We start from the raw sequence: 27,898 nt of genomic DNA on the forward strand, positions 1-27,898 counted from the left end.
TCTCTTTCCCCCTCTTTGGCTCTCTTTCCCTTTCTTTTTCTCTTTTCCCCCCCTCTTTGGCCCTTCTCCCCCCCTAGCTGTGTCTTCACATCGCGGGACCCTGCCCGGCCATGCCCCATCGCGGCAACACCCGCCCGACCATGCCCCTCGCGATGCCCGGCCACGCCCCCATCGCAACGCTCCTGTCGGCCACAAACAGCTGTGAGGTCTGGGGAGCGCGCTCCATATCTCTTGCTACAGTGTGTTTCAATCAGCTTACCTCGCGCTCCCCAGACCTCACAGCTGTTTGTGTACATCGCGCTCCCTATCTCACAGCTGCTTGTATGCTGTGTACCTCGCGCTCCCTATCTCAAGGCCAAGTGTTTGTCTCTACTGCGCATGACGGCTTCAGACAAACACTTGGCCTTTTATAATATAGGATGGGTCCATTCTTGACCTATTTTGTATAACATTTTATATAAGAAATAACTTCAGCATAGCATAATAATATATAACATCCTAAAGGGGAGGACCATATAACAAAGTGGCTTAATTACTTTTGCTTGTGTATTTTTTAGCTGCTGTAAACCTAAGCACTGCATGATATTACATTTATTTTTGTACATAGTTATTGTGGGTGCTTCTGTTATAAGCGTTTATATTAACAATTTATTATTCATAGTAACTAAAACTGTCTTTACCTATTGCAACTATTCAACTGCAACATAGTTACACTCACATTCTACAGAGCATAGAGAAAATGTTTATTGGGGCTACGGAGGGTCATATAGGACAAAATACCTTCATTGAGTTTAGAAAAGGAAGTTCACTTCACAGCCAATAGGTGGATAGCCTGAAAAACATAAACGACACACAGCGCCCACCGATTCAAGGCAGTATAAAAGTAAATTTAATAAAAGCACAACTTTGCACAGATTGCACTTACAAGATAGAAGATGAAAAAAAGGCATGTCATAAAATTGGTGAAGTCATACACAGCTGACCAAAATGGACACCCCTCCATGTAAGAACCAGGCTCTTAACATTCTCAGCAGTAAACCGGATACAGTCTCTCCGGATCTCAAGTCCTGTACTGTCAAGACCTCTAGGCTGGACCTTATCCCTCGATGTATAGTGGCATGTAAAAAAAGTAAATAATTTATAATTGAATATCTGTTTTCTTGGCGTGTGATTGTATCTCACTCAGCGTTCTCTCTGCCGAGTCCAAGCTTCGTCCGTGACGTAATACGATCAAGTGCATGCCGATATCCAAAAGGGAAGGAAGATTGCCGGTTTTACTTTGTTTACTTTGTTTCAGATGAAGTTACACTAACTGTGTCGGTAATATAGATGAATTTAATACTGCCCAATATACTCCTCACATCGCTCCTGAGGTTCACAGGGTTAGGTCACTTACATATATGGCTTAATTTGTTAACTGAATAAAGATGCTTGAGTTTTCACATCCAGAAGTATTTGGATGTGAAAACTCAAGTATATATATATATATATATATATATATATATACTGTATCTATATATATATATATATATATATATATATATATATGCAGTATATATATATATATATATATATATATATATATATATACAGTATATATATATACTGTATATATAAGAAACTGAAGAAATTAACTGCCGCCAATTAGCATCAACATTGCTGGGGTCATTAACTCCTTTACTGTGATCTCATGAGATTTCACTTAACTCTCATGAGCTTTCATAGTAAACTTTCTTCGACTGAATAAGGAAATAACATGAGAGTACATGAGGCTCGCTCCCCTGCCGGTCCTGGGACAGGCATACTGATTTTCTGCTTAAAGTCCTTTGCAATGGGGCTTGAATACTTAGGACATTTTGAGGTAAAATGTCTTTCTTTTTTACATAGAGATGTTCAGGTGATATTTTCTAGTCTGCATTTTACAGCGTTTCAACATTTGGGTATTATGGACCTTTAATAGACTTATGTTTAAGTTAGTTTGAAAGAAACATGAAATTCAAAATGTAATTCCCTAAAAAATGTTAACAGAGTAGTAAAACACAAATTTTCAATACATTTTTATTTTTGTTTCTGACTTTATCTGCAATTTAATTTTGATTCCCCTATGCACCCAGATAGACTAGAGTACATAATGTAGCCTCCAAGAGTTTTTACCCGGCAGCATGCTACTCAATAATCACTGAGCTATCTATCCCTTATTGGTCACAACAAAATAGACAAGATAAACATTATATTTTCATGGGGTGTGTCCTTGGAGTGCAAAACAATCCACAGTTTGCTAACAAAATAACAGTTTGGACAACATGTTATTTGTATGCAGAGCTTATTTGCTAACATTTACCATGAATATTTAAGAACTTTTCTTTAATGTCTTTTAGAACGGTATTATTACTACAGCTTAGTTCTATTCTAACTTAAAGCATTTAGGAGGCAGGAAAGCTTCATCAAAATTAAATACAGTGCAATTTCATAGTCAACATGTGTATAATAAAAAGACAATTCAATTGTACTTATTCTGAGTTTTAAATGAACAATAGATTATGCAAAACAAATTTAAAATATTCCTTTAATTTACTGGCCCCTATCATATGACAGCCATCAGTCAATCACAGACTTATATACCTATTCACTGTGAACTCTTGCACATGCTCAGTAGAAGCTGGTGCCTTAAAAAGTGTGCATATAAAATACTGTGCACAATTATAAAATTACTCCTAACATGGAGGAAGAAATATAATATATTTTAAAGAATTCCTTCTCTCATGTATTTGTTTAAAGCTTTAAACTTCATCCTTTAGAAAGACTATTTTATCATGTTATGTTTTATTGGATAAGTGGTATGTTATTTAATAAACCTGATGGTAAAATGTTGTGAAGAAATAAATTATGTCATGTATATATATAATTATGTGAATAAAGAGTAGTGGGCTGTGGTAAGAATGTCCAGTGTTTTGTGAGTCATTGTTTGCACTTATTTCCCTAAGGACACCCCAGGAGGACAAGGCATGTTTTGGAAACTCTAATATGCAAATGATTTGCAATATTTCCCATTTTCTAGATTGATTAAAGTATTGGATGTATTAAAGGTCAGAGAGGCCATGTGCCCCCTTAGGACTAACAGAGATATCTGCATATCACAAGGTCACTCTCACCAATGCTACTAGTACCACTACTTCTATAAATATATGGGAAACATGGCAAGATGGTAGACCACTAACAGATAATCACATCTGAAAGACAATCATTGATTCCTTGTCTGTCTCCCTCAAGCCAAATATGCATTTTCATCTATTGCGTTTTCCCCATATTGATGTACTTCTTCACTCCTGTTTACTCGGGAAGGTATAGACAAGGCTATGCAGCTTTCTTTTGATGATGATGATGATGATGTGCATTCTCCTATCTTCGGGTACTTAACTTTTTTTTAAGCAGAATGTTCTTTCCATAGCCTTTCCTGTCCAGAACATACCCTGTTGAGACAGTGGAAATCTGCAGCAGTGATCTGGGATATCTGCTAGTAGTCAAAATATATAACATTAGCCTTTGTGGATTCTAGCAACAAGCATTATATTCAAGACATGTCATTTTTTCTGGTGGCAGCAATAGGATGAACAACCTCAGTGTGTGCAATGTTTACATTATTACAGAAGCTAGGGGTTACAAGAATACCTAGAAAACATATTGCCCAGTACAGTCACTTGCAGACTCTACCGTGTTTAGTTTCTTTTTTCGCTTAGTGGCAGATTCCAACAAAGAGGAGGTGACACAGATCCTACAATCAGTATGAATGGTAATGGCCAGCAAGACACAGTATAAATATGCAGGTAATAGCTAAAAAACCCACACATAATAAAGGTGATGATAAGTATGGTACAATTCCAGGTCATGGTTGACAGTATATGCAGTTAATAGCCAGCAAGTAATAGGTGACAGGATACTATATGCATGTAATGGCCAGCTAGATAAGGTAGAAGGTAACAGTTGACAGTATAATGTATGCAGATAATGGCCAGCAGGATACAGCATCAGGATATTACCAACAGGGTCTGTATACAGCAAAAACTCAGAGGGTAGAAACAGACACTTGTGCTCTAAACAATATGAGTGGCTCATCAGGAAAACCAGGACATAGAGGCCCATTTATCAAGCTCCGTATGGAGCTTGTGGGCCCGTGTTTCTAAAGACTGCTGCTCCATAACCCTGTCCGTCTGCTCTGAGCAGGCGGACAGGAATCACCACAATTAAACCCAATCGAGTACGATCGGGTTGATTGACACCTCCCTGCTGACGGCCGATTGGACGCGAGTCTGCAGGGGGCGGCGTTGCACCAGCAGCTCTTGTGAGCTGCTGGTGCAATGCTGAATATGGAGAGCATATTGCTCTCCGCATTCAGGGAGGTTTTGCGGGCCTGATCCGCACTGTCGGATCGGGTCCGCAAGACCGTTGTTAAATAGGTCTCATAATATTAAAGCCCATCCCAGATGTCCTTCATATGGGAGGATAAGATTAGCATGGGGCACACAAAAAAAAGTTTATTCTAGAATAAGAATCATGGATTTGGGAGTAGTATGTGTAATCCTTAGGGTTTGAGTGTAATGAGCGCCACACATCAAATAAGTTGGCTTGGGTTAGGAGAGATTGGAATTTTTGGCAGCTGGAAAGAGTGGACTTATCTATATTTCTAGTTTTAGGCATTCGTTTGTCCATCTTAGGATCTAAAACCATATTGAAATCACCAGCTATAAGTAAGCTACCTTGTTTAATTCTTTCCAGGTGTTGTAGAAATGTTTTCAAATGTCTAATGTGTTTAATTTTGGACCATAATATGATGCTAGAGTATGTAGGTTTCCATCTAATTTGCAGACCACTATTATTGGTGTGTCCTTGTTGGTCTGGGTGAAATGCAACCTCCTCATATTCAATATCTTTAAAGGATGAGTATAGCTACCCCTCTTGATTTTTTGGTATACGATGCTGTTTCAACTATTGGAAAAAGTGGTGACTGTAGTGGTGGGAGGTCCTTTGCTAACCAATGAGTTTCCTGCAGGAATACTATTTTTGCTTGCAAATGCTTAAATGAGCGGAACAGAAGGCTCTGCTTAGTGGGGGAATTACGACCCCTGACATTATGAGAAACGCATGTCACAGCCATTTGAGAGCCGTGAGAGGGAGAAAAAAAAGGGGGGGGGGGGGAAGAGGGCAAAGAGGAAATGGTTTCTTATATCAAAGCTTTAGCTAAATACTCACTGTTCTTTCCCTCTATTCAGCTGATAAAATTCTAACCTCTGATTTGAAATTATTTATCATCTAGATGGATAGTGCAAATGGTAAAATTGGGTGTATTATAAAGGTGTTATTAATATATATTAATAGCGGTGTGTATCGAGGTAAACCACAATATCAGCTTCTGGCTAAAATTAAAGTAACCAGAGTGCTATATATTAATATTGGGGGGGATAGAGAACAAGCTGGGCAAAAACGCCACGTGCTATGGGTGTAGTAAATAAACAATTAATGAGCGTGAAAGGTATATAAAATGAACTAATAACGGATGTTGAGGGGACAACCAGGGAAGACCAACACACCTGAGGCTGCTAAGGTCATAGAAATTGTGAGAGACTTTAATAAAATGCAGCTGCAGGTGCGTGTTACATGGGAATATTAGGATTTATGGGGTGAACAAATATATATACTATGGTGTTGTGATGATGGAGCAAGTACAGTTAGAATTTGAGAACACTGTTTTACACATAAAAATAAAAAACACGAGATGTTTCATTTAACTGTAGAGTAGGTAAACTCAAACTGTCAATAACAAAGAAACCTTATATCTGTAAACATAAATTTTAGTGAACTGGTATCATATAGGATCGATGAGGGCCACAGGGACTTTTCCAAAAACAATGTGCATAGATATGAAGGTCAGACTATTCAAAGTGCAAGGTTGAATATATGATTTGGGGCTGGTTGCAAACTACAACAAAATAGGTAGTAACCCCTTTTTCTCATTTAGAGGATTGGAAGTTTATTTCTAAGTTTATTTCTTTTTTTTTTTATTATTTCTTTTTTACATTTTTATTGTGGTTTTTAAAGAGTAACACAAAAGATATATCAAATACATACATCGAAGTTCAAAGTCATTCCAAAGTCATGAAAAACAAAACAATATGCAACTCTAGCCCAAATTATTTGGGCTTATGTGTAACCTTCCGTATAAATTTAGACTTCAAATTCATTCTTCAGTAAATTTAAACTTAATCTAGAATCCCCAGATTTTTCTAAGTTCTTGTCAATTTTTTGTTTCCAATTTTAATAAACATAATCAATATTGATTTTGTACAATATCAGATATTATTTTTATGTTTGACACATAAGATAAACTCCTATGTAGTCATTATTCAAAACAAAACAAAAAAAAGAATAACAGAAAAAAAAGGGATGGGGGGGGAGAAAAGGTCAAAGGGGTTAAGTAGGGAAGGGGCAACCACCACTTGGTTCCTGTTTTATCACAGCTCTCCCATCTGATCTTCTAAAAACCAGATTCTGGGAAAATCCCCTATTGCTAACGGTTGTTTAACCCACCTGGATGATTTAAAATGTGAGACTATTTGTCGCTGAAGCCCTCATGGTAACGAGTCAATATATGTTTTCCATTTACTAAAAAACCTTTCAATTTGCTTCTTATTGGGAATTTGTAGGTTAAGCTGCTCAAAAGTAATCTGATATTGAACATTATCGAGGAATTCTGAAATTGTGAGCCCTCTATGGCCTTTCCAATGCTTCAGTATCAAATTCCTCCCTGTCAGAATCAATGTATTAATAAATCTGATATTAGGTACGCAGACTGAGTATCTGCATAGGAAAATTATCTGTGTCAGATCCAATTTAATACTAACTCCAAGTATCCTATTGCACCAGAAGTTAACTTTTTGCCAAAGTTGCCATATTTTTGGGCATGCCCAGAAACAGTGAACTAGATCCGCATATTCTTCTCCACATTTATAGCAGTTCCCTTTATCCTGCGCCCATTTAGCCATCCTGGCTAGTGTATAGTATACCATATTCAGAATATGTGCTTCTCTTCCACTAATAGTTGCTGCTGCCTTACTTACAAGTGCCGTACTATATAAGATCATTTCTCTATCAACTAAGATCTTATGTCTGGACCATTTGACTAGTGTATTAGTAATGTGTTTTTCCCCATGTACTTTCAACATTAGGTTATATTCTCGCGAGATGACATTTACCCAATCCTGGAATTCCTTGATTACCACCCCCAGTTTCCCTAAGTCTAGCTCTAGGCCGGTTTCTTGTCTCATTTTACTTATCCAATGCCTTACCTGGAGATAAGCATAGAAATCAAATCTAGGCAGATAATAGCTGTGTCTCAGATCCTCAAAAGATTTCACCAACAATACCTTAATCTCACAGAACTGGCCTACACATTTCAGACCCTTATCATACCAACGAGAAAATACAGGATTGTCCAATCCTGTCGGGAAATCTGGGTTGCCTACTAGTGGGTGTAGAGTGTAAAGTATTTAGCTTACTTTCCTGGGTAGTAATAGCCTGTTCCTGGATGAGTGATCTATCCTCTATATCTGGACCATGAGATTCTAGTTTGGATATTCGTGTAGAGAATTGTTTAACTTTGCTAGTAAGATTGGCCATCTCCTGTTTTACGGAGTCAAATTGGGGCATTATTAATTCTGATATTTGCTGCAAAAGTACAGTAGTATCCAGGTTACTTATACTTGTCTCACTATGTGAGTCCGCCAGACTATCATTAAGCTTAAGTTTCTTGTCTTTGTTTTTGGGTGGCATACTAGGTGAATTAGATTTAGGATGTGTAACAAATCTTATGTATGTGAACAAGGTGACTACCAATCCTCTTCAAGAGAAAGAAAAAGAAAAAAAAAATGAGAGTAAACCAATAAGTAATTACATGCGATCTCAAACCAAACCACACAAATGCAAAAAAAACAACAAGGAGGAAAAACAACCACTTTTTTGTACTATAGTGTGTACATAGTGTAACAGTAAGTGTCGTGAAATACACGTATTCATGTGAAAACTAGTAGGAAAAGGCAATTACAGTATATCAGCAAATAATTATTATGTCACTGTATTCAGATGATACAGTGCCAAAAAACACAAAAACTTAGTGCCCTAAGAAAAATGAAGCACCTTTTATGTTTAATGTGGAAAGCTGCCACTTATTAACACTATACATTCCTACTGTCACTAAAAAATATATAATTATCAAGCTTAGCCTTGATAGTCAGATTGTGGGTATGTAAGAACAGAAGGAGAAATAAGCCAAAAGCAGGGGGGAGATAAACAAGGAAAAAAGACAACCCTTCCCAGCCCTTGTATCTTAATCTAAAGAGCAGTCCTTATATCCACTATAGACTGATCACTATATTCACTGCTCGTCTATTTCAGAGATAGCCTCATTAGAGTCTTGAGTTATAATCTTTATACTACCCTCGAAATATCTTCATCTACTGTACTAGTGCCTTATTATCCCCTCTACATATACATTTTGTGCTGGACAGACCTAAATATACAATAAAAAGCACGTAAAGGAAAAGAAAGAGTAGCACTTAGCAGAGAGCCAGCCTTGGCTCTAAACAGTTATAACAGTATACCCCATCACCATAGATCTTTGGTACAACAATTTAAATGAGAAGTTGCTAAATAAATAATCTGCCATTTTGGTTATCCCCCTCAGGATTCATCCTTCTCCTCCCAAATAATATAAGGGAAAATATAGAGAGTCCTATCCATTTAGGTTAAGTTCTTTTATCCTAGGGCAGGTTGAACATTCTCTGTATACAACTTGTATTCAGCCAATACATTTGTGATAAGGGATTACTTTTAGGGAAACAGACACTGAGCCCCTGTGTCAAGCAAAAGTTCCAATTAGACCAGTGAAAGATTAGCCAACTATGTGCTTTACCATAAGAGCAATAACATAGACAGCTTGCCCTTGAGATTATATACACCGGTTCTACCGGTTCGGAGTTTAGAATTTCCCACAAATAATTCCAACGAGCAAGCTTTCAGTGCTGCATACAATCCAGACCTAATACACTGCTCCTTAGTTCACAGCTTCTGAGGATTTCCAGTTAAATATAATACTGTGATAGGCAGTGGATCGAGTATTGTACAGAGAGCTTGCCCCTGCTTTTATAGGCAACCGGTATATTCTTTACTGCAGTACTTGTATTTAGTTTAGCCTTCAGGGGGTTTTTAGGCCAATTATTAGGCCAATTATTATGACTAGGTGTTCCTGTAACAACTGCACCCACAACTTAAATCGCTCCCGTTGTATACTACTCAAGAGAAGAGCCGTAGCCCTTATGTTAACTTTGACAGTCAGGTTTCTATCAGTGTGCAACCAGTCCCAACAGGTATACAGGTAAATTAGACCAGACATAGAGCCGTAATCATTGCCTTTACTTTACCGGACATGCTTCAGCTAGAACGAGACCGGATCCCTCAGATGTACAAATAGCAGCCCACGGTGGTACTTGCATTTTACTTCCCGCTTTCACTGCTCCAGGATCCTTCCAGGACTATACAGCTTTTTCCAGCTATGGTGTAAGAAAGGAAACTGCTTGGTCTGGACACCTTCGCTACCCGCAGCTTGTGACCACACCGTCTGACCAGCCTACTCCTCCGTTCCTTCTTTAGTCCACAATATGGTACCTTCAGTTAGTCGTTGCTGCTAGCGTCTCTGCTTCTAGATATGTAGGAATGCCGCCCGGCGTAATGACTCTGCAAAGTAAGTCAGCCTGCAAACATGGCTTCCGGCTACTGCGTGGTTCTCCTGAACCAGGTATCCAGGCTGGGATCCCTCTCAGTCAGCCAAGGACAGTATGCAGCTTGGGTAGATCTATGGAGCCCTTCAGCTCAGAACCCAGAGTTAGCGTGCCAAACTCTTGCTAACTCCGCCCCACCGGAAATCTTTGTTTATTTCTAAGTTTAGGCGAGGGACTCACAGTGAAACTTTTTCAGTCCCACAGTGTATAGGCTTAGAAACAAGATTTAAATATGGCTCATTTCCTATATTTTGCCTCGAGTAACTGTTAACAGGAATTCCAGATTTACGGCTAGATTTAGAGTTCTGCGGCCAAAGGGGTGCGTTAGCTACGCATGCTTTTTTCCCCCCGCACCTTTTAAATTTCCGCTGGTATTTAGAGTTCACAGAAGGGCTGCATTAGGCTCCAAAAAGGGAGCGTACAGGCATATTTACCGCCACTGCAACTCTAAATACCAGCGGTGCTTACGGACGCAGCCAGCTTCAAAAACGTGCTCGTGCACGATATCCCCATAGGAAACAATGGGGCATTTTGAGCTGAAAAAAAGCCTAACACCTGCAAAAAAGCAGCGTTCAGCTCCTAACGCAGCCCCATTGTTTCCTATGGGGAAACAGTTTCTAAGTCTGCACCTAACACCCTAACATGTACCCCGAGTCTAAACACCCCTAACCTTACACTTATTAACCCCTAATCTGATGCCCCCGCTATCGCTGACCCCTGCATATTATTATTAACCCCTAATCTGCCGCTCCGTACACCGATGCAACCTACATTATCCCTATGTACCCCTAATCTGCTGCCCCTAACACCACCGACCCCTATATTATATTTATTAACCCCTAATCTGTCCCCCCCCCAACGTCGCTGATACCTACCTACAATTATTAACTCCTAATCTGCCGACCGGACCTCACCGCTACTATAATAAAGTTATTAACCCCTAATCCGCCTAACTCCCGCCTCAATAACCCTATAATAAATAGTATTAACCCCTAATCTGCCCTCACTAACATCACCGACACCTAACTTCAAGTATTAACCCCTAATCTGCCGACCGGACCTCGGATACTTACCTGTAAAATAAATCCTAATATAGCTACAATATAACTAATAATTATATTGTAGCTATTTTAGGATTAATATTTATTTTACAGGCAACTTTGTAATTAATTTAACCAGGTACAATAGCTATTACATAGTTAATAACTATTTAATAGCTACCTAGTTAAAATAATTACAAAATTACCTGTAAAATAAATCCTAACCTAAGTTACAATTAAACCTAACACTACACTATCAATAAATTAATTACGTACAAATACCTACAATTATCTACAATTAAATAAACTAACTAAAGTACAAAAAATAAAAAAAGAACTAAGTTACAAAAAATAAAAAAATTATTTACAAACATTAGAAAAATATTACAACAATTTTAAGCTAATTACACCTACTCTAAGCCCCCTAATAAAATAACAAAGCCCCACAAAATAAAAAAATGCCCTACCCTATTCTAAAATTAAAATAGAAAAGCTCTTTTACCTTACCAGCCCTTAAAAGGGCCTTTTGCGGGGCATGCCCCAAAGAAAACAGCTCTTTTGCCTGTAAAAAAAACATACAATAACCCCCCCCAACATTACAACCCACCACCCACATACCCCTAATCTAACCCAAACCCCCCTTAAATAAACCTAACACTAAGCCCCTGAAGATCTCCCTACCTTATCTTCACCACGCCGGGTATCACCGATCCATCCAGGCTCCGAAGTCTTCATCCAAGCCCAAGCAGGGGCTGAAGATGTCCATGATCCGGCTGAAGTCTTGGCCCAAGCGGGGGCTAAAGATGTCCCTGATCCGGCTGAAGTCTTGATCCTAGCGGGAGCTGAAGAGGTCCATGATCCGGCTGAAGTCTTCTATCAAGCGGCATCTTCAATCTTCTTTCTTCCGGATCCATCTTCATCCCGCCGACGCGGAACATCCATCTTGGCCGAAAACTTCCCGACGAATGACGGTTCCTTTAAGGGACGTCATCCAAGATGGCGTCCCTCGAATTCCGATTGGCTGATAGGATTCTATCAGCGAATCGGAATTAAGGTAGGAAAATTCTGATTGGCTGATGGAATCAGCCAATCAGATTCAAGTTCAATCCGATTGGCTGATTGGATAACACTAACACTAAACTAACACTGTGTCCTCCAGGAATTGACATATGTATATGCAGGATCAACTGCCTTATATAACTGACAAACATTACTAAGAGTGACAGCAATATTTGCTGGGCGTAAGTAACGGTAAGTGTTTAAAAGAAGACCTAGTCTGGCTAGTCTGGCAAGTCAGGCAAGGCTGTTAGCTTGCTGTAGGTGGTTTCAAATATAACCGGGTATATCGGGTATATGTTTACTGTTGGTGTGCTGGACTAAATGTAATGTAGGGGGGACCAACTACTTATAGTTCTAGAGGGAAAGGCTGTGGGATATAAAAAAAAGATGACGTAAATGAGTATATATAAACGCTGCAAATATGTCTGCGTCGGTACCCAGATGTATTAATAGGATATGTGTACATGCATTCAAAGTAACTCATAACCTCTCCACAAATTGGCCAAGCCCCTATATAGCAAAGATATATGAATACTCAGTGTTACCAATTAACTTATGGTCCTCAGCATCATTCACCTGAGGGACACTTGTTCAAACACATTAAAAAAAATAGTGCAAACCTTACATAGAACAGTATAAACATGTGTAGAGAGAAGAAAAACTGGCATGTAACTGTTGGGGTAATAGATCCTACAAAAATTAGTGTAAACATATGTAGAGTCAACTGCCTTTTAGAACTGCCAGACAACACTAAAGATGGTGTAAAAGTGTATTTGGGTTTAGGTGTAATGGGTCTTGCTTACTAGATAATACCACCAGCATATCATGTAAGGTTCCAAATATAACCTAACAGTTATGGGTTTATTGTGTGTGAAGCAAGACTATGTAAGTACCCTAATGTAAAGCTAAGATATGTGTACAGTATAAGACATTTAAGGTGGTTTGAAACATTTCACCATATAAACCGAACCACCCTACAACAAAAATATAAAAATACTCAATGATACTTATCAGCATGTGTTCTTCAGCATTGTTCACCCAGAGGGCCCTTGGTTACATTCAGTCCCAATGTCCTTGCCTAGGATACCAATCAGGATAAGTCTAAGAAGTGTAATCCAAGTCTTGTTGCTTTCTCTGTGGTTTAGGCTCCCAAGCATGTGCCCCAATCCGTAGCAGGTTTTTTTGGAGACGTGTGGTTCAGTGAAGAAATTTCCCCAGTTGCACTTGGTGGGAGGGATGTAGAATTTGGAGGTTGGTGAGTTGACACAGTGGGACCATGATCTTTCAAGTTTCAAGACTGCAATATTTTGGATCCTTGTGCCACATCCGAAATTATATGGGTTTGATCTCCTTTATTAATGAAAAGTTTTGTTGGGAAACCCCACCGGTACCGTGTGGTTTTTAATTAGTTTAAAATATTTTTACTTTATACTAAATATAATTCTAATTTAGTACTAAATCTCTATTGTAAATCCACTTAACCAATACAAGCACATTGTGAAATAAACACTTTAAAAAGAGTCTCCATTATTTCCAAAGAATTTATTAGGAATCAATGTATGTTAATAATAAGAGAAAGATTTACAGGTATATATACACATCTATTTTACAGCAAAACAGTCCAAATAATTAATACAGGGCAACTCTACTACAACCCCAATTTGTGCAACACTGCTAAAATAATCCTAGGAATATACTCAGCCAGGATAGGGGTTAATAACTTAATTATAGGTGGCGGCGGTATAGGGGGGGCAGGATAGGGGTTACTAGGTATAATGTAGGTGGCGCCAGTGTCCGGGAGCGGCGGTTTAGGGGATAATACATTTATTATAGTTGTGGCGGGGACAGGGAACGGCGGTTTAGGGGTTACTATCTTTATTTAGTTGCGGGGACTCCGAGGGCGCCGGTATAGGGGGTAGAACAGTGTAGTTAGTGTGGGCGCTTAGTGACAGCTTGTCAATAAAGCTGTAAAAAAGCCGAAGAGCAGCGAGATCGGATGAGTGATAGCAATCACAATCCGCTGCTCATCGCCCCGTACTTGGTGCACAGCTTTTTGACAGCTTTTTTGATAACTTAGGCGAACGTATTTAGGTCCGCGGCGATGGTAGGCAAGCTTAGGCGGGCGTATTGGACCGGCGAAGGCAGGTAAAGTAGACGCGTTGATAAGTAGAGGCCTATGTATCTTTTTAAGTAATAAAAATTCTGGTGTAGACTGTCCCTTTAAACTCTATTATGTGAGGGATTTAATTCACCTGTGCTATCTGCTATTCAAATGTTAGCGTGCCCTAGACTTTTGTACAAGTACTAATATATTACATTCACCGAAAATTAAAGCCCTATTGGTTACGCTCAAAAGATGTTACTGCATAAAATACTCTAATATTTTTGCATTCCACTTGTAATCTTGGCCTTTATTGAGAATAAATACAACCATACATTAAATGGAAATCTAAGTACTACTTGAATATTAGAGAACTTAAAGTAATGGTAAACAATGTATTTTTTTAAGATGCCATCATAAAGATTATCATAAATAAAATTAAAGTATTTTTTTTTTCAATTACTTACTACAAACACTTATATTTCACATAGTTTTTCAGCTGTCACCTGCGCTCCAAAACCGTCCCCGCTCTGTAGTACTTTTTTTTTCAACACAATCCACAAATCCTAAGTGAAGTAAGCTGCCTCGCTGTTTTCAATGAGTAACCGCATTAAAAAAACACGCATGTGTACTTCCGCTCTAGTCCTGTAACATTGAGTGATGTTTGTAACTGTGCTGTCAGTCACTCAGCTTACCAGCGCCCAAATATGTGACGTTTCAATAGATCAACCCACCATTAACGACATAGAATAGAATAATGAAGATTCTAAGTGGGAGGAGGGAAAGATGCTGACGGACAGGTAATAAAATTAATTATATTAAATAAAATAAAATAAAAATTCAGAAATAAATGATGCGATTAAAATCTACAAAGGAAAGTGAATGCATACATATAATATAGATTAGAGATCGTTTACCATCACTTTAACATTAAATTAAATCTAAAAGCTAATGGCTATAACTGTATCAAGTAATAATCTTATTTAAAGAGTGTCAGGGTCACATAAATCACATGACTCTCTCATCCCATCTTCTTCTTCTTCTTCTCTGTCTCTCTCTTCTTCTCTTCTTGGCCTTTTCACAAAGATCTATTTTTTTTCTTCTAAGTATGACCCTCCTATTTTTCCTATTGATAAGACAGAAAGTTTTTAGTAGGTTAGAAGATATAAGTACATATATAGAGAAGTAAGTAGAGAATGCAAAATTGTGTATTGTACAAAATCTCATGGACAATATTTATCTAGATCATGCAAAAGTAGAAACAGGACTTATTGGTCTACTTCACTAAACTATTCCTTCTCCAAAGATTGGACATTTGAAAGTAGATATATAATACCAGTGTACAGGTGATAACATCAAATATGGTACAACTTAATAAACTGTTAAACTTAACATTGTGTTATTGTTAGCTTGAAATTTTGCATTTTAAACACTTTGGCCCCACATTACTGTAATTCTGATGATTGTTTTGTATTGAACTACCCAAAAACGTAAAAAGCGTGAGAAACGCTCAACCAGGAACGAACAATGGGTTAGTAGTTTGTTCTTTGGTGGGTCACCACCTAGGACAGGGGCTTAACTACAGGGGTTTCAGAGGTCTTAATTGAGAATAGGCCCACACATCTAGGAGGTCCATCTGGAGACCTGCAATTAGTAGCATTGCCACATGGGCGTCTGGGCTCCATCTGTATCACGTCAGTCCTCCTGTGTGTCTCTCTTCCCTGCGAAACAGGGCACACAGTGTATACAAATATAATGGCAGTATTTCTAAGAAGCAGCTTCTCTTGATGTGGTTTTCTAATCAGCCTTGGTTAATTGCGCACATCCAGACAGGGTGCTCTTGAAATAGTGGGCCCTGTTACTGCCTTTGCCCTGGGGCCCAGTGAGGTCTAGTTACGCCCATGACCTGAGAGAAGTCTCTTTTAGCTTGATTGCACATTTCATATAGGAGAACTTTCCTAAAGTATATATACTTCTGGGCTGTTTTCTACAAACTACAATAAGGTTAAGGCAGTGTTTTCTACTAGTAACTGACTGCTAACTCCACTTGTAAAAGGGTCAATATCTGAAGGAGAGTTGCTGCACGTGTACAAACACATCAGCAGTGGAATGCATTGAAACCTAGATTTAAACATGGTGGCACCATGACTAGAGGGAGGCAGGAAATTACTAGACATGTGCCTTTTTTTCCGTTCCGAATCGAAATTCGGACAAATTTGTCAAATTCGGAGATTAGAATTGATTCAAATGTATGAATTACCCTAGCAATGAAACTAAAATAATCTGAATGCATTTGTAACAAATAAATACGAATAAGTTCAGATTTATTCGTTACATTCAAATGGCCATGGACTAATCCCAATTCAGTATAAAAATTTAATTTTTAATCAAAATTCAGTATACAAATTTAATTTAGGGAGATTTAGTGAGAAAGAACAGTGAAAAAATTTAGTTTGTTTAACTTGGAACCATCTGAATCAACATAACACATTCCAAACTTCCGAATTTATGAATCGAATCCGAAATTAATACATCTGAATACATCCAAATGTATTCAAATCCGAATGAAGCTGAAATGACTACATTCAAATGTATCCAAATTTGAATTGATCCGAAAATAAATTCGAAAAAATCTGAATCGTTCCGAAACAAAACAAATGTTTCCACTGCGCACATATCCAGAAATTACCACAATACTATGCTTATAAAATGTGCTTGGAGTCTAATTTTACTTTAAATTCAGTAAGCCAAAAAAGTATTTTAGAGTAACCTGCAACTTTCTGCACAGAACCTTACACCTAGATTACGAGTTTTGCGTTAACAGGGGTGCGGTGCCAACGAGCAGTTTTCCCTCACCGCTCACCTACAGACAATGCTGGTATTACAGGTTTCTACAAACCCGGCGATAGCCGCAGAAAAGTGAGCAGAGAGCAAAATTTAGCTCCACATCTCACCTCAATACCAGCGCTGCTTACGGTAGCGGTAAGCTGGTAAAACGTGCTTGTGCACGATTTCCCCATAAGAATCAATGGGGGAGAGACGGCTGAAAAAAAACCTAACACCTGCAAAAAAGCAGCGTTCATGAGTCTTGATAAAGGTCTCTTTGTGACCGAAACGCGTCGACTGGTAAGCACAATTTCATTTTCTATTGATCTAAAAACAATCTACACCATCATATCTTTCTTTTACAGAAGGATCATCCAGGGATTATAGCAAAATATTTGCCAAGTACTGACACTGCTATTCAGTATAAAACACTTGGAAAATCACCATAACTATTGCTGTTAGGATTCACAACACTTTAAGGATTATTGTTTTTTCTTAAAGACACACACTACTTATTATAATTTATTGTTGGATTATTTTTTCTATTAAGTTTTCACTGTTGGACTATTTTTTGGACTATTATTTACATTTATATAAGTCACTATTTGAACACACCACAATGTTTTTGTAAATTTTTGGTTTTTCATTTTTCACAATCTTTGCTCTTATTTCTTAATTCACGATTTTTGAAGATCAACCTAATTTTTTTGACCATTAACAAGTCTTGTACACTAATTTTTGCACACAACTTTTTTGATACACATTTTTTTTTAACATTGGCATATTGCTGTCACAATATTTTTTACTTGACAATGTGTATGTGTTAAACACGGAGTTAAAGGTCTTACACATTAGTTACTATTGGAAATATTTAGGAGCATTGCATAGAATCGAGAACATTATTGGTTAGATAATATTATATAGCTGACTAATATATTTCACCTATTATGTGTATGTGGTAAACACAAAGTTGAATTTTTGTTGTGAGCCTTATACTTAAATTGGAATTTTTTAGGAATATTTTTTAAGAGCAATGTTTGCACAATTTTAAATGCCATATCCGCTATATAACTATTTGTTTTAACTATTCATTTGGCTATTATTGCTGTATAAATTTGTGTATGTGTATGTGGTAAACACAAAGTTGAATTTCTGTTGTGAGCCTTATACTAAATTTGGAATTTTTTAGGAATATTTTTAAGAGCAATGTTTGCAAAATTTTAAATGCTATATCTGTTACATATCTATTTGTTTTAACTATTCATTAAACTAATATTGTTGTATAAATTTGATTGTTTATACATGGATCCATGTTTTTAACTTATTTGTGTACTCAATAAATTGTTTATTGTAATCGTTTGATAATATTGCATTTGGTCCAGACCCAGCCTTCATATAGTTGGCGCTTTGGTATACCTTATTAGTTTCAGCTCTTAATGCAGCCCCATTGATTCCTATGGGGAAATAATTTTATGTCTACACCTAACACCTTAACATGAACCCCGAGTCTAAACACCCCTAATCTTACACTTATTAAACTCTAATCTGCCGCCCCCGACATCACCGCCACCTACATTATTTTATTAACCCCTATTCTGCCGCTCCGGACACCGCCGCCACCTACATTATATTTATTAACCCCTAATCTGCTGCCCCCAATGTCGCCGCAACCTAACTACATTTATTAACCGCTAATCTGCCTCCCCCAACGTCGCCCCTAACTTAAATATAATTTAAATATATCTAAATAAATATTCCTATCATTAACTAAATAATTCCTATTTAAAACTAAATACTTACCTATAAAATAAACCATAAAATAGCTACAATATGACTAATAGTTACATTGTAGCTAGCTTAGGGTTTATTTTTATTTTACAGGCAAGTTTGAATTTATTTTAACTAGGTAGAATAGTTATTAAATAGTTATTAACTATTTAATAACAACCTAGTTAAAATAAATTCAAATATACCTGTAAAATAAATCCTAACCTAAGTTACAATTACACCTAACACTACACTATAATTAAATTAATTACCTAAACTAAATACAATTAAATACAATTTAAAAAAAATATCTAAAGTACGAAGAAAAAAACTAAATTACAGAAAATAATAAAATGATTACACGTTTTTAAAACTAATTACACCTAATCTAATCCCCCTAATAAAATAAAAAAGCCCCCCAAAATATAAAAACGCCCTACCCTATACTAAATTACAAATAGCCCTTAAAAGGGCCTTTTGCGGGGCATTGCCCCAAAGTAATCAGCTCTTTTACCTGTAAAAAAAGTACAATCCCCCCCCAACATTAAAACCCACCACCCACACACCCAACCCTACTCTAAAACCCACCCAATACCCCCTTAATAAAACATAACACTAACCCCTTGAAGATCACCCTACCTTGAGAAGTCTTCACCCAACCGGGCCGAAGTCCTCAACCAAGCCGGGCAAAGTGGTCCTCCAGACGGGCAGAAGTCTTCATCCAAGCCGGGAAGAAGAGGTCCTCCAGACGTGCAGAAGTCTTCATCCAGGCGGCATCTTCTATCTTCATCCATCCAGCGTGGAGCGGCTCCATCCTCAAGACATCTGATGCGGAGCATCCTCTTCAAACGAAGTCCAACTGAAGAATGAAGGTCCCTTTAAATGACGTCATCCAAGATGGCTTCCCTTGAATTCCGATTGATAGAATTCTATCAGCCAATCGGAATTAAGGTAGATAAAATCCTATTGGCTGATGCAATCAGCCAATAGGATTGACATTCAATCCTATTGGCTGATCCAATCAGCCAATAGGATTGAGCTCGCATTCAATTGGCTGATTGGATCAGTCAATAGAATGCAAGCTCAATCCTATTGGCTGATTGCATCAGCCAATAGGATTTTTTCTACCTTAATTCCGATTAAGGAAGAAAAAATTTAGGTATAATTAGTTTTAAAAAAAAAATTAGGTGTAATTAGTTTAAAAAACTTGCGGCTAGATTTAGAGTTTTTCGGCCAAAGGGGTGCGTTAGCTACGGGTGTTTTTTTTCTAGCGCTGCTTCTAAACAACGCTGGTATTTAGAGTTCTCTGAAGGGCTGCGTTAGGCTCCAAAAAGGGAGCGTACAGGCATATTTACCGCCACTTCAACTCTCAATACCACCGTTGCTTACGGTAGCGGCTAGCTGGAAAAACATGCTCGTGCACGATTCCCCCATAGGAAACAATGGGGCATTTTGGGCTGAAAAAAAAACTAACACCTGCAAAAAAGCAGCGTTCAGCTCCTAACGCAGCCCAATTGTTTCCTATGGGGAAACACTTTCTAAGTCTGAACCTAACACCCTAACATGAACCCCGAGTCTAAACACCCCTAACCTTAACCCCTATTCTGCCGCCCCCGCTATCACTGACCCCTGCATTACACTATTAACCGCTAATCTGCCGCTCCGGACACCGCCGCAACCTACATTATACCGATGTACCCCTAATCTGCTGCCCCTAACATCGGCGGCGAGGTCCGGTCGGCAGATTAGGGGTTGAATCTGATTGGCTGATTCAATCAGCCAATCAGATTTTTCCTACCTTAATTCCGATTGGCTGATAGAATCCTATCAGCCAATCGGAATTCGAGGGACGCCATCTTGGATGATGTCACTTAAAGGAACCTTCATTCATCGGGTAGTCGTCGTTGAAGAAGGATGTTCCGCGCCGGAGGTCTTGAAGATGGAGCCGCTCCTCGTCAGATGGATGAAGATAGAAGATGCCGCTTGGATGAAGATATCTGCCGGTCCGGATGTCCTCTTCTGCCCGGATAGGATGAAGACTTCTGCCGCTCCGGATGTCTTCTTTTGGTCCATCGGTGCTCGGCTGGGTGAAGACGACTCAAGGTAGGGAGATCTTCAGGGGGGTAGTGTTAGGTTTATTTAAGGGGGGTTTGGGTTAGAGTAGGGATATGTGGGTGGTGGGTTGTAATGTTGGGGGGTGGTATTGTGTTTTTTTACAGGCAAAAGAGCTAATTTCTTTGGGGCATGCCCCACAAAAAGCCCTTTGAAGGGCTGGTAAGGTAATAGAGCTATTAACTTTTTTTATTTAGATTAGGGTAGGGATTTTTTTTATTTTGGGGGGCTTTGTTATTTTATTAGGGGGCTTAGAGTAGGTGTAATTAGCTTAAAATTCTTGTAATCTTTTTTTATTTTTTGTAATTTAGTGTTTGTTTTGTAATTTAGTTTAGTTTATTTAATTGTAGGTACTTGTAGTTAATTGATTTAATTTATTTATTGATAGTGTAGTGTTAGGTTTAATTGTAACTTAGGTTAGGATTTATTTTACAGGTAATTTTGTAATTATTTTAACTAGGTAGCTATTAAATAGTAAATAACTATTTAATAGCTATTGTACCTAGTTAAAATAAATAAAAAGTTTCCTGTAAAATAAATATAAATTCTAAAATAGCTACAATATAATTATTAGTTATATTGTAGCTATATTTGGGTTTATTTTACAGGTAAGTATTTAGCTTTAAATAGGAATACTTTATTTAATAAGAGTTCATTTATTTCGTTAGAATAAAATTATATTTAACTTAGGGGGGTGTTAGGGTTAGGGTTAGACTTAGCTTTAGGGGTTAATACATTTATTAGAGTAGCGGCGAGGTCCGGTCGGCAGATTAGGGGTTAATACTTGAAGTTAGGTGTCGGCGATGTTAGGGAGGGCAGATTAGGGGTTAATACTATTTCTTATAGGGTTTTTGAGGCGGGAGTGGGGCAGTTTAGGGGTTAATACATTTATTAGAGTAGCGGTGAGGTCCGGTCGGCAGATTAGGGGTTAATAAGTGTAGTTAGGTAGCGGCGACGTAGGGGGGGGGGCAGATTAGGGGTTAATAAATATTATGTAGGTGTCGGCGATGTTAGGGGCAGCAGATTAGGGGTTTATAGGGATAATGTACGTGGCGGCGGTGTGCGGTCGGCAGATTAGGGGTTAAAATTTTTTATTATAGTGGCGGTGATGTGGGGGGACCTCGGTTTAGGGGTACATAGGTAGTTTATGATCGGAACAGCCAATAGAATGCGAGCACAATCTGATTGGCTGATTGGATCAGCCAATCGGATTGAACTTGATTCTGATTGGCTGATTCCATCAGCCAATCAGAAAATTCCTACCTTAATTCCGATTGGCTGATAGAATCCTATCAGCCAATCGGAATTCGAGGGACGCCATCTTGGATGACGTCCCTTAAAGGAACAGTCATTCGTCGTTCAGTCGTCGGTCCGGATGGATGTTCCGCGCTGGAGGTCTTCAGGATCCTGCCGCTTCGCTCCGGATGGAAGAAGATCGAAGATGCCGCTTGGAGAAGATGTTTGCCGGTCCGGATGTCCTCTTCTTGCCGGATAGGAGGAAGACTTTGGAGCCTCTTCTGGACCGGATTATGGATCGCCAACCCCCGCTTGGGTTGGATGAAGATGTTGGAGCCAGGACGGATCGGTGATACCTGGATGGTGAAGACAAGGTAGGAAGATCTTCAGGGGCTTAGTGTTAGGTTTATTTAAGGGGGGTTTGGGTTAGATTAGGGGTATGTGGGTGGTGGGTTGTAATGTTGGGGGGGGGGGTATTGTATGTTTTTTTTTACAGGCAAAAGAGCTGAAATTCTTGGGGCATGCCCCGCAAAGGGCCCTGTTCAGGGCTGGTAAGGTAAAAGAGCTTGTAACTTTTTTAATTTAGAATAGGGTAGGGAATTTTTTATTTTGGGGGGCTTTGTTATTTTATTAGGGGGCTTAGAGTAGGTGTAATTAGTTTAAAATTGTTGTAATATTTTTCTTATGTTTGTAAATATTTTTTTATTTTCTGTAACTTAGTTCTTTTTTTATTTTTTGTACTTTAGCTAGTTTATTTAATTGTATTTATTTGTAGGAATTGTGTTTAATTAATTTATTGATAGTGTAGTGTTAGGTTAATTGTAGGTAATTGTAGGTAGTTTATTTAATTATTTTATTGATAGGGTAGTGTTAGGTTTAATTATAACTTAGGTTAGGATTTATTTTACAGGTAAATTTGTTATTATTTTAACTAGGTAACTATTAAATAGTTCTTAACTATTTAATAGCTATTGTACCTGGTTAAAATAATTACAAAGTTGCCTGTAAAATAAATATTAATCCTAAAATAGCTATAATATAATTATAATTTATATTGTAGCTATATTAGGATTTATTTTACAGGTAAGTATTTAGCTTTAAATAGGAATAAGTTATTTAATAAGAGTTAATTTATTTCGTTAGATTTAAATTATATTTAATTTAGGGGGGTGTTAGTATTAGGGTTAGACTTAGCTTTAGGGGTTAATCCATTTATTAGAATAGCGGTGAGCTCCGATCGGAAGATTAGGGGTTAATAATTGAAGTTAGGTGTCGGCGATGTTAGGGAGGGCAGATTAGGGGTTAATACTATTTATGATAGGGTTAGTGAGGCGGATTAGGGGTTAATAACTTTATTATAGTAGCGCTCAGGTCCGCTCGGCAGATTAGGGGTTAATAAGTGTAGGCAGGTGTCGGCGACGTTGTGGGGGGCAGGTTAGGGGTTAATAAATATAATATAGGGGTCGGCGGTGTTAGGGGTAGCAGATTAGGGGTACATAGGGATAACGTAGGTGGCGGCGGTTTACGGAGCGGCAGATTAGGGGTTTAAAAAAATATGCAGGGGTCAGCGATAGCGGGGGCAGCAGATTAGGGGTTAATAAGTGTAAGGCTAGGGGTGTTTAGACTCGGGGTACATGTTAGAGTGTTAGGTGCAGACGTAGGAAGTGTTTCCCCATAGCAAACAATGGGGCTGCGTTAGGAGCTGAACGCTGCTTTTTTGCAGGTGTTAGGTTTTTTTTCAGCTCAAACAGCCCCATTGTTTCCTATGGGGGAATCGTGCACGAGCACGTTTTTGAGGCCGGCCGCGTCCGTAAGCAACTCTGGTATCGAGAGTTGCTTTTGCGGTAAAAATGCTCTACGCTCCTTTTTTGGAGCCTAACGCAGCATTTGTTTGAACTCTCGATACCAGAGTTAATTTTATGGTGCGGCCAGAAAAAAGCCCGCGGAGCATTAACAGCCCTTTTACCGCCGAACTCCAAATCTAGGCCATAGAATACAAAGGAGATATGGGGGAAATTTTAGGGAGCCCAAGTGTATGTGCTATATGATTACATTGTATTTCTCTATCTATACACTATCCTCATAATTGGATAGTTTTCTTGGGAATATCTAAGGTGCTTTTCTATTTACTTATTATTATATTACTTTCAAACATTTTTCTTGTTCTTTTATTTTTATATATATATATATATATATATATATATATATATATATATATATATATATATATATATATATATATATATATATATATATATATATATTTCATTTTGGAATTCTTTTATAGGATTTTATTCTATATATATATTACTGCACATGTATATATAATTTATTTATTTTACATTTATACATAGTATCTATACCTATATTTAGAATTGTGTATTCCCCTTTAGCTTTGAGCTTGATTAGTTCCAGAGCTTATGCCACTACTGGTTAGTGGCATATTCTACTTGTATATATACACACATATACATATTTATATATCTAGATAGATGCAGGGACACGGCACACTACAACAGTTCAATCACCTGGTGCTCTGCAGAAAATATGTATACACGATCACTGGATGTTATCCACGACTGGCAGCTGTAAATCCTGGGATATCCAAAAAAGCAGGCAGACACAGGATTTCCTCAATCGCCTTTATTCAGCAAGGAAAGGTGAAACATTTGGAAATTAGCCTTTCCTTGCTGAATAAAGGTGATTGAGGAAATCCTGGGTCTGCCTGCATTTTTGGATATCCCAGGATTTACGGCTGCCAGCCGTGGGTAACATCCAGTGATCGTATTTACATATCTATATACATTATAGCCGTTTCCAGTGAAATACTTTGTCATATACCAAATCCATTTAACCCTTATAAACAAATTAATATTTGCATGAAATACTTTTATCAGAAAGTGTGTACAGTATATGAGTCTAATAGTTTATTTTAAAGCATTTATGTTGTGTTTGGTGAACTTTTTTTAACCCTTACACCACACTAGGGGCGCGATCACAAATGTTGTGTATTTTTCAGCGCAACTGCTGAAACCCAAGTTGCCCGTAAGTTCACCTCGTACATCGGGTAAATCACATAAACACACGCCGCAATATGAAATACTGGCCTAAGTCAGAATAATTGGCAAGGTTCAGAAATGTGCGCAACGACACATTTCTGGCATCTCCAGTAACTTACTCCAGTATATTGCACATGTAACTAAAAAAATATTTTTTATTAGCAAAAGAGCGGTTAACTTTAGGGCAATGCCCTACAAAAGGCACCTTTTAAGGGCTATTGGTAGTTCATTTCTAGATTTGTTTAGTTTTTTTGGGGTGTTTGTTTTTGGGGTGTATTTTTCTTTAATGGTGGTATTAGAATAGGAATAATCATTTTTATTTTGTATAATTTACACCTAGATTACGAGTTTTGCATTAGAGGCTGTGCGGTGCTAACGAGCAGTTTATGCTCACTGCTCACTGACAGACAGCGCTGGTATTACGGGTTTTTACAAACCCGGCGTTAACCGCAAAAAAGTGAGCGCAGAGCAAAATTTAGCTCCACATCTCACCTCAATACCAGCGCTGCTTACGTTAGCGGTGAGCTGCTAAATCGTTCTTGCGCACGATTTCCCCATGAGAATCAATGGGGGAGAGTCGGCTGAAAAATAACACCTGCAAAAAAGCAGTGCAAAGCTCCTAATGCAGCCCCATTGATTCCTATGGGCAAATAAAAGTTATGTCTACACCTAACACCCTAACATGTGTAAACAACCCTAATCTTACACTTATTAACCCCTAATCTACCGCCCCCGACATCGCCGAACCCTACATTATATTATTAACCCCTAATCTGCCGCTCCGGACACTGCCACCACCTACATTATACTTATGAACCCCTAATCTGCTGCTCCCAACATCGCTGAACCCTATATTATATTTATTAACCCCCTAATCTGCCACCCCCAATTTCGCCACAACCTAACTACATTTATTAACCCCTAATCTGCCGCCCACAACGTCACCACCACTATAATAAAGTTATTAACCCCTAAACCTTAAGTCTAACCCTAACCCTAACCCCCCTAACTTAAATATAATTTAAATAAATCTAAATAAAATTACTACAATTACCTAAATAATTCCTATTTAAAACTAAATACTTACCTATAAAATAAACCCTAAGATAGCTACAATATAACTAATAGTTACATTGTATCTATCTTAGGGTTTATTTTTATTTTACAGGCAACTTTGTATTTATTTTAACTAGGTACAATAGTTATTAAATAGTTATTAACTATTTAATAACTACCTAGTTAAAGACACATTTACCTGTAAAATAAAACCTAACCTAAGTTACACTAACACCTAACACTACACTATAATTAAATAAATTAACTAAATGAAATACAATTAATTACAATTAAATAAAATTATCTAAAGTACGAAAAAAGCAAACACTAAATTACAGAAAATAATAAAATAATTACAAGATTTTTAAACTAATTACACCTACTCTAATCCCCCTAACAAAATAAAATAAAAAGCCCCACAAAATAAAAAAAAGCCCTACCCTACACTAAATTACAAATAGCCCTTAAAATGGCCTTTTGCGGGGCATTGCCCCAAAGTAATCAGCTCTTTTACCTATAAAAAAAAAAGTACAAATACCCCCCCAACATTAAAACCCACCACCCACACAACCAACCCTACTCTAAAACCCACCCAATCCCCCCTTAAAAAAACCTAACACTAACCCCTTGAAGATCACCCTACCGTGGGGGGGCCTCAGTTTAGGGGTTATGGGTGTTAGTGTACTTTTTAGCACTTTAGTTAAGAGTTTTATGCTACGGCGTTGTAGTGTAAAACTCTTAACTACTGACTTTAAAATCCGGTACCAGGCTTGACAGGAGAGGATCTACCGCTCACTTTTTGGAAGACTCGCTATGCAAGTCCCATTGAAAATATAGGATACGCAATTGACGTAAGTGGATTTGCGGTATTTCCAAGTCTAGCCAAAAAAGTGAGCGGTACACCTGTACCTTCAAGACTCGTAATACCAGTGGGCGTTAAAAAGCAGCGTTGGGACCTCTCAACGCTGCTTTTTAACCCTAACGCAAGACTTGTAATCTAGCCGTTAGTTTGTTATTTTTTGTAATGGTAGCTTTTTTTATTTTTTGTAATTTTAGTGTTTACATTTTTGGTAATGTTAGGATTAATTATTTTTAATAATGTAAGGTTTTGTTATTTTTTGTAATGTTAGGGTATTTTCTTTATTTATTTTTAAATTTTTTAATTTTTGTTTTGTATTCTAGTTAGTATATTTTTAATTTTATCTATGTATATTTTTATTGGGTTTAAGCTAGGGGAGTTTAGGTTAGGGGGTTTATTTTTTAGTTTAATACCTTGCGTTGTGGGGGATGGCAATTTAGGGGTTAATTTTGCATTGTGGGGGGATAGCGGTTTAAGGGTTAATAGTTTAATTAGGTACTTTGCATTGTTGGGAAATGGCGGTTTAGGGGTTAATACATTTTATTAGTTATTGGGATGCGAGGGGATGGCAGATTAGGGGTTGGTATTGCACATGCGTTAGATGTTTGTTAAGGTTTCCAGGGAGTTACGGTGATTTTTTACTGTGCGCCAGGGTTGCTGCCCCTGCTTATGTGTGGTGCACTGAAAATGGAGTAAAATACATCCATTCTGCATGCGTAAGTCAATGCGCTGCCTTTGTGATACGGACTGGCAATACCAGTTCTATGTTAGTTTATGGGAGTAAAAATCTACGCACGTACGTTGTCTGCTAGATAAAATTTGCCGATGCTGTTTTTTGCGCATGTCGCCAAGTGTCTTCACGCGCGCTAATCCATTGAGTGCAGCCGTTTACTTTCAGCTTGTAATAAATGCGCTAGTTAGCACTGTCAGAATATTGCTTATCGTGTCCTGCACTA

Source organism: Bombina bombina, chromosome 4 (assembly GCF_027579735.1).
Source record: "Bombina bombina isolate aBomBom1 chromosome 4, aBomBom1.pri, whole genome shotgun sequence".
In the NCBI taxonomy this organism is placed as follows: Eukaryota; Metazoa; Chordata; class Amphibia; order Anura; family Bombinatoridae; genus Bombina; species Bombina bombina.